Below are 8,869 nucleotides of genomic sequence, written 5' to 3' on the forward strand. Positions count from 1 at the left end.
TGTTTAAATCTGGTTTTATCATGGAATATTTTGTTTACTCCGTCTATGTTGATTGAAAGTTTTGCTGGGTATAATAGTCTGGGTTGGCATCCATGGTCTCTTAGTATTCGTATAACGTCTGTCCAGGACCTTCTGGCTTTTAGAGTCTCCATTGAGAAGTCAGGTGTTATTCTTATGGGTCTGCCTTTATATGTTACTTGGCCTTTTTCCTTTGCAACTCTTAATATTTTTCTTTATTCTGTATGTTTATTGGTTTGATTATTATGTGGCAAGGGGACTTTTTTTTTATCCAGTCTATTTGGTGTTCTGTAACCTTCTTGTATTTTTATAGGCATTTCCTTCTTTAGGTTAGGAAAGTTTTCTTCTATGATTTTGTGGAATATATTTTCTGTGCCTTTGAGTTGGTATTCTTCTCCTTCTTCTATCCCTATTATTCTTAGGTTTGGTCTTTTCATGGTGTCCCAAATTTCCTGAACATTTTGGGTCATGACTTTGTTGGCTTTAGTGTTTTCTTTGACTGATGAATCTATTTCCTCTACGGTATCTTCAATGCCAGAGATCCACTCTTCCATCTCTTGCATTCTGTTGGTTATAATTACATCTGTAGTTCCTGGTCATTTACTCAGATTTTCTACTTTCAGCATTACCTCAGTTTGTGTCTTCTTTATTGTCTCCATTTCAGTTTTGAAATCATGAACTGTTTCCCTCACTTGTTTAATTGCTTTCTCTTGTCTTTCAAGGGGTTTGCTGATTTCTTCCCATTTTTTGTTTGACTTTTCCTCAATTTCTTTAAGGGAATTTTTCATTTCCTCTTTAAGATCTCTAATATCTTCTTAAAGTCATTTTTTGGTAGATATCTTCTGTTTCTTCTGTGTTGGGATGTTCAGGTCTTGTTGATGTAGGTTCTGATGGAGCCATATCGGTTTTTATGTTGTTGACTGTATTTTTGCACTGGCGTCTACCCATCTCTTTCTCCACTTGGCGCAAGCAGTGTCTGTGTCTGAGGGAGCCTCTCTTGGTCTGACTGATACTCTTGATTCAGTGGGAGCTCTTAGTCTAGTCGATGCTGATGGACTCTGTCTCAGAGAGTGGCTCTTAGTTCAACTGGCGCTAGTAGGCTCTGTCTCAGGGAGTAGCTGCAGTCTTAGTGCATAGTAGATGGTGGTAGTCTGACCTGTCTGCAGGAGGTCTGCCTGCCAACTGACCTGAAACTGGGACTGCAAAGGGTGGTGGTGTATGGGTACAGGGTTGTGCCCCCAAAGCCTGGGGGGCTGGGGAGTTTGGGTATGAGGATAAAGACTCACATCTTAGTCTATTCGGGTGATGGCAGGCTCTGTCTCAGGGAATAGTTGCAGTCTCTGAGCAATCATGGGATGTTTTGACTACATCTCAGGAAAGACCCTTACCACACAGCTAAACTGTTCCTGAATCCCCTACTCATGAATGTATGAGCTACTCTTTGTTGTTTAAACCCACTAACAAAAATTTAAAATAGTTTTTCTACTTTATATTAAGTCAATATTTTTTAAAAACTAGCTTCTTGATTTTTAAATTTAATTAGTTTATTTTGAGTTAGAGAATTTAATTCTAGAACAATTAAAATTAATCTGTTTATTTGCTCACAAAAGTTACTAAAGTCTAGGAAAACTGAATCTCTTGCTAACAACAAATAATATTATTAAGCTGTTTTGAAAATGAAAAGTTTAAGCATAGCTTGAAGACAAGATTAAAATTACAGAAAAGAATTTCATTTCTCTCCTACCACATTTTAATCATATCACAGAATACTGGAATTGGTCATATGTGTTAAATAGCTAAATGAAGCTAACTAATGTATAATGAGGGAAGAAACAGCAAATGTCCTTCTAGAAACCTGTGTTGGAAAAATAATTATTTTCTTTTTTAAAATTCTTCTAACTTAACATAACTACAATCTGAAAAAAAAAGCACACATACATATATGAAAGGAGAGAGAGAGAGAGAGAGAGAGAGAGAGAGAGAGAGAGAGAGAGAGAGAGAGAGCTGTGTTAGTTAAGGCCCATTTTCTTTTTCTGCAGTGCTGGTGATAGAATACAGGGTCCTGTGTGCAGATATTCTGCCCAGGCTACATCACAGCCTGAGAGACCAGGTCTGTTTTGGAGCTGAAGGTAAAAGATTGTCAGAACTGCTGTGAAAGCAACTGTTTCCAATTACATTTATTTTAACAACTGAAATAAGTAAATAAACCAAAAACAGTTTTCCATGTTTACCAGGATAGCTCATTAATACTAAGCCATCTGATTAAGATTTATAGGGATACATAATTTAAGAAATATTTTAATGCTAAAGGATGATTTTAAGTTGTTGAAAATTTGTTTTTATGTAAATTTGGGTGTATGCTACACACTACTTTCTTTTTTGTTTCTTGGTGAACTAATGGGTTTATTGGGCTTGTACTTCAGGAACACAGGTGAGGGGTTATAGGAGCAGGGGCTTCCACATACATATACATGCCCACCTGTACACACATACATGAACATGTACATACATCTCCCCTTAACATTGTTTCATTTTTTTTGCCTACTATTGACTTTATTGCCTACTATTTTATAGTGCCATCTTGAATGTTTCCCACAACCCAATATATCTTATAAGACCTTGATCTTATCATAATTTGTGTGTGTGTGTGTGTGTGTGTGTGTGTGTGTTTAGGAAAGTGTGGTACTCAGCTGTGTCCTATGCAGGCTGAGCCCCCAAACCTATGTGTTTGGGAGAGGGTAGTGTATTTATATCTCAAAAGCATGGAAAATTTAAAAGAATGCATATTTTTCTTGTAGCAACGTAAACACTTTATCCTGCTTCCAGACAAGACACTGTCACATGTTATTTTCAAGGCAGGGAACGCACTGCTAAGGAACAGTCACGTAGGACAGGACACAGCAAAGAGAAACTGGAGCAAGTGTTTGACTGCATTTACTCCCCGGGAAACCACAGCTTCTGGCATCCATCCCTGTCTTGAGAATGAAGTCCCTTTCCCTGGGGCACTTGATTAGCCTTCTAGAGAGCATTTCACATCCTCATGTCCAAGAGCTAAGTGATACCTAGACCTCCAGCATACCAAAGCATCACTCTGCATACGGGCCTCTGACAAAGCAGTGTGTGTTTGTAAAGGAACACTTTGTTCTTTTTACCAGGAACTGACTGAGTCAGAGCTGGGGAGATGGCTTATCTGGTGAGGGCACTTGACACCAAAGCTCAGTCTCCGGGACTCCCATGGTAGGAGGAGAGAACTGGCTCTCGCAGGCTGGCCTCTGGCTTCCACATGCACACTGTGGCACACACTTATTCCCCCGCCCTCCCAATTTCCTGAACCAGAAAATGAGTACATGACATCTTTACATTACAAAGCAACTCAATGAAGACTTAGAGAAAAACAGTTCATTCTTTGAGAAAATGTCTCAAATTCTGGCACCTCAAAACGATGTAATTGCTACCTATCTCTTCCTTAAAAGTGGCCCTTTCCAGCTTGTTTCCAGGCTTCCTTGACGCCCTTGATGCTTTCCTTCTTCACGCATTTCCAGTATTCTTGCACACTCTGCTGCTGCGGCACCCATAAACCTCGGTGCATCCTGTTTTTCAATACTCCAAGAAACTCCCCGTGGCTTAGGCACTCATCACCGTCCAAGTCAAAGACCTTGAAGACAGTGTCCAGAATATTGTTTGAGAGTTCTTGTCCAGTTGCTACTTTCACAGCCCTCTTAAACTCCGCCAGTCTCACAGGGCGATGAGCTAAGCTAAATATTTGCATGGCGAGAGCAAAGTCTTCCAAATGCGTTGTAAAATGGCAAAATGACTTGAACTCATCCAAACTAATGCTCTCTCCAACCGACAACTTTTCTCTCACGTTTTTCCAGTAGATGTCTTTGTTTTCAGTGTTAGTGAAGAAAAGGAGCCAGTCTGCAAAGTCTTCCTTTCTCATGAAATTCAGACCCTTAGAAAACTGAAGGAATTCCATTTCTTGAACTTCTGTTTGTAAATTTTCCATAAATCTTCGAAATTCTTTATAATGAAGTTTTTTTTTCTCCTCTTTTCCCAAAGAAACCCACTTGAAGGGTTGTGTTAACTCCAGGCTCTTTCACTGTTGGTTCCTGGTATTCTGTCTCCTTAGTCTTCACTGTCTTGAAGTCATCTTGTTTACTTATGATCTTCTGCAGCTTGACAAACTCCTTTCTTTCAATCATCTCATTGCCATCTGCATCCAGCATTTTAAAAGCAACAAGGAACCCAGTGTGAGGTTTTGTGAGGATTGTAATAAGAAAAGATACTCGGTGTATGAAATTACCTCCTTATCACCCAGGTCTCTAAAAAAAGTTGATCCACAGCGTGCTGTTTGGATTCCTGATAGCACATCCTCGATATCCTTTCTTGCCAGCTTCTTGACTAGTGTTTCACGCTCCACTTGCTCAAACATTACTGAGAAGAGGAAGTCTCGGGGTGTCATGTAATATTCTCCTTCATGCTCCAGTGACGAAACTACATGAACCGCTGTTTACATAGAGAAAGTTTCTCTATTGGTCCCAAGTCATTTTTCTGCGCCAGCACCTTAAGGCTGCCTTCGCGCGTGGGTGCTTGCACGCGGCCGTGATGCCACACCGCTCCTGCCAGGGCCACGCCGGCCACAGCCGCTGCCAGAGGGCCGGGACTCGACAGCTCCTCGGCCGGCCAAGCCCGCACCGCAGCCTCCCACCAAGCCGCCAGCCCAGCGCTCATCTTTGCGGAAGCGCCTGCGCCCACTCTACTTTCTTAAACACAAAAGTTCCAAAGAAGTGTTGCCTTGCCTGTAAGTCATATATCAAATCTACCCCACACATGCATCATAAAAGATCTCTAATGTTTTCTTCTTTTCTCTTTCACTCAAACCAAGAGTATCAGCACTTGTTGCATGACCTGCTCTTGCTGAGACATATACCACATTAGTTTTTAGGAATGAGTCTAAATACAATGTAACAAAATAACAGCATAAAGGTGACTGACTGAAACGTACTAAATGTTTTCCACTCTATCAAGGAGACTGGTACCCTCAATCTAAAAAAGAAAAAAGTTAAACAATCAGAACCTAAGTTTTACTCTTTGGATTGAGTAGAAACAAAGATAAGTAATGGAGAAAAGAAAGGAACAGGACAGGAGAGGCATGAAAAAGAGAATTCATTGTCGAGCACACAAAAGACCCATAATAATAGAGGAGAAACAATGTAGGAATCTGGGTCTTCCTCATCATACCATTATGAAATAAACATTCAGCCTTTGTGATTTTTGTTTAAAGATTTTTTTTTCGAATTCTCATCCTTTCCTCATAATGAATCTACATTTGTCTCTGAGGCTTTCATTTAGACTTTTATGATGATTATCTGAATTTCCTAGTAATTTTTTTCTATAGAAAAAAGTGAGAAATCAAAGATCATTTTGATTTACATGTAACATCCTCCATAACACTATAAAGCCTGCCAGCTCCACACGGGGGATGGGGAACATTGCTGGGTGATACAAAGGAAAGGGCAGATCCAAGCATTTGGAGGCTGAGGCAGGAAGATGAGGAATTCAAGGCCAATTGCAGCTACATAGTGAGTCCAAGGTCAGCCTAGTATGCACAAGACAGAGCAAGCTCAGGTTCAGTTAGCCTGGCACCACCTAAAATGTCCACTATTTGATTATAGTCAGAATTCCCTTGAGGCTAAGGAATTAATCCTAATCTAAAAGGCTTCTGTTACTAAAGTATGAATATTATATTCATGCCAATTTTTCTAATAAGCTAGCTAGCTAATATACATCTAATGGTGGCTGTATAAGGCCATAGCCAAAGGATGTTCATCCTAAGCATGTAACCTTGAGAATAGATTCAGAACATGAGCCACTGCTGAAAAGCAAATCTGTGGATGGTATCCTTAAAGCTATGTGGGAGCAACTACTGCAGACCACAGAAATATGAAGCAGGAATTCAGCTGACTATAGCAAAAGCTAATACCTGGAAGAAGCAGGGCTCTTCCAGAGGATAAAGCCAAGCCTCAAAGAGTCTTGGTGATACTGTGAAGGCCTAGACTTGACTTTAGAGGCTCTACCTTAGGGAAAGAGCCACCATCTCAGACCACCTGCTGTACTCAGTTCCAGGAAGGACCTCAGGAATGTGTAATGACAACTCAAACAGACACAGAGTAGTATCCTCCTGCAGACATCCTGTAGCTGGAGTTATCTCCAGTCCCACCCGGGCCCACAGCCACTCGGACCCAAATAAACACACAGACCCTTATATTATTTAAACTATTTGGCCTAATGGCTCAGGCTTCTTGCTATCTAGTTATTATATCTTTTTTTGTTTGTTTGTTTGTTTTTCGAGACAGGGTTTCTCTAGTTATTATATCTTAACTTAGTCCATTTCTATTCATCTGTAAGTTGTCACGTGGCTTGTGGCTTACCAGTACTTTACATCTTACTTCTCATGGCTGGCAGCATCTCCTGACTCAACCCTCCTGTTCCCAGAATTCTCCTCTCTCTTTGTCCCACCTATACTTTCTGCCTGGATACTGACCAATCAGCACTTTATTTATTAATCAATCAGAGCAACACATTCATAGCATACAGATATCCACAGCACTTCCCCTTTTCTTTTTTTCAAAAAGGAAGGTTTTAACTTTAACATAGTAAATTACATATAACAGAACAATTATCAAGCAAGAATTACAGTTATAATATCTAGTCTATTTATAGTATCTAGTCTATTTGTACTTGGCAAAATTAAAGAAGATATCCTATCTAGCCTATATTTATGAGTCTAAGGTTTTATATCTAACTTATCTTTTATCATAACTAAGGAAATTATAACTATCTAGTCTTCAACTATATTGAAGACCTTAGAAGGATACAATATTACCTGAGAAATGGGAGAAGGATGAATGCAACTTTCAGGAGTCTTGAGAGATTGGACAGAGACAGCTGGCAGCCTGGACAGTCATCCAAAGTTCTTCTGTAAAGTTGGGACAGCTGTCTTCAGCCCACAGGCCTAGAGTCTCTCAGTCACTTCTCTATGTCCTGTAGAATGTCTGGGTCCAGTACAATCAATCAAGCAGTCCAGAAAAAAACAGTTTGTTGCCCAAATGGCTATTTTTGCCAAGAAGAAGATAAACTCCATATAGAATGTCTTCGGTTCCCATCTTCCTCTCTGAAGTAAATCAGTGCTGCCAGGACCAGACATGTCTCACTGTCCAGAAAGTCTAAATTTTTTAAAACATTTTAAATGTCATGTTCTGTGGGTCTTTGAAGTGTTTGAAGATTACCTACCTAAATGAATTATATCTATGTATACCTAGAAAACTTAACATGGCTACAAGTTTGACTATCATAGAAGACTAATTATTAATCTGTATTTTTAATTATCTATTACAATCTAAATGAGTTATATAAACATAATACCTCAAACAAGAGTAGAAATATATATACAGTATAATAAAATTAAGTTTAAACTTGTATCAATAAACTAAAATGTAAAATATTTCTAAATAAGTTGATGTTCTCTAAAAGTAGGTTCATTAATCTACCCTTTCATCCTACCACATCTATACTGTCCCCTTTTCTTCTATAGAAAGAGATTGCATTTATAATCACCCTGCTTTAAATAAAAACATTGGTTTTTCTCTGTCTCACACCAGAAGGCTGCCCCATATCAGAAGACTCTCTCAGCCTTCTCTTTTAGCAATATGCTTGGGTTTAGAGAAGGAGTGAGCCAATTCCATCTCCAAACCCAGCTTGCTTTATTTGGGAATTTGGGCGTAGCTTCTCTTACTACTTCCTGCAGGATGAGGGTGCTGTATTCTTATGGAGACATAAAGAAAATTTTAGGATTATAGAGTAATACATAAGGGTGTATTGTCTGAGCCAGTTGCCTTGAAATCGTTCTGGATATTGGATCATCTGGGCCATGGTGTCATCAGAGACCTTTCAGGGGGTTTTTGGCTGGTAAAACCTGATGTATCTTAATCTGGAACAAATCCATAGTCTCTTGCTTTCTGTGGCCTCCTTTCCAAAGCAACATATCCTTACAGCCAAATTTTGAAGTCATGGTACCTTTAAAGTATACATATTGGTTTAACTGAGCAGTCTTTACAATCAAATGTCTTTCTGCAGTTAAAAATCCCAAAGACAACACAATCCAGATTCTTTGTGTGATATCCACCTTTGCATGAGTAATTTTTATATTACTTTTACTTTCTCTTTAAAGACTTTATTTTTTAAAACTATTTCTTTATATAACTGCATATATTACTTTTCTGTCCCATATCTGATATCCTGTCTGCAGTTTATAGCCCTTGACGATATCTAGATAATCCTGCTGAGCAGTCCAGATAATCCTGTTCAGTGGGTTGTGGTTCCCCGCCAAAAGTCTAACCCAATGGTTTCAAATGTGGTTTTGCACCCAAAGTCTAGACCTATAGTTTAAAAAAAATCACCTTGCCCGATATCTCTTCTGCCCAATCCCAAGTTGCCAATTCCCAGATTGTGGTTTTTCCCTATAAAAACTCTCTACACCTGGGCTAGTGGCTGCTGCCACATTTTCTTCCATCTGCCATGGTGTGGCCAAAGATGAAACCGAATAAAAGGACCCTTATGTGCTTGCATCAGAAACCAGCTACTTGGTGGTCTCTGGGACTTTCGAGAAATGGGTACAACAATATTAGCTTTTAAATACATATTAGCCAGTTCCTACAATTATTTTCTTTTATGCTATGGTAGCTTTCCCAATTAATTCTTCTTCTAAGAACTTTTAACAGTGTATTTTATTTGAGATACCTCTCAACATCCAAGGACAAAATGCAGATAGACAAGCATTCCAGACCACCTG

General features: G+C 39.3%; 1 pseudogene; it reads right to left on the bottom strand.

The window, feature by feature from the left end:
* Window positions 1–3,396: 3,396 nt before the first annotated feature.
* LOC102913571 (calcium uptake protein 2, mitochondrial pseudogene) lies at window positions 3,397–4,749 on the bottom strand (annotated as a pseudogene).
* Window positions 4,750–8,869: the final 4,120 nt, after the last annotated feature.

The sequence above is a fragment of the Peromyscus maniculatus genome, chromosome 10, assembly GCF_049852395.1.
Source record: "Peromyscus maniculatus bairdii isolate BWxNUB_F1_BW_parent chromosome 10, HU_Pman_BW_mat_3.1, whole genome shotgun sequence".
Taxonomy (NCBI): Eukaryota; Metazoa; Chordata; class Mammalia; order Rodentia; family Cricetidae; genus Peromyscus; species Peromyscus maniculatus.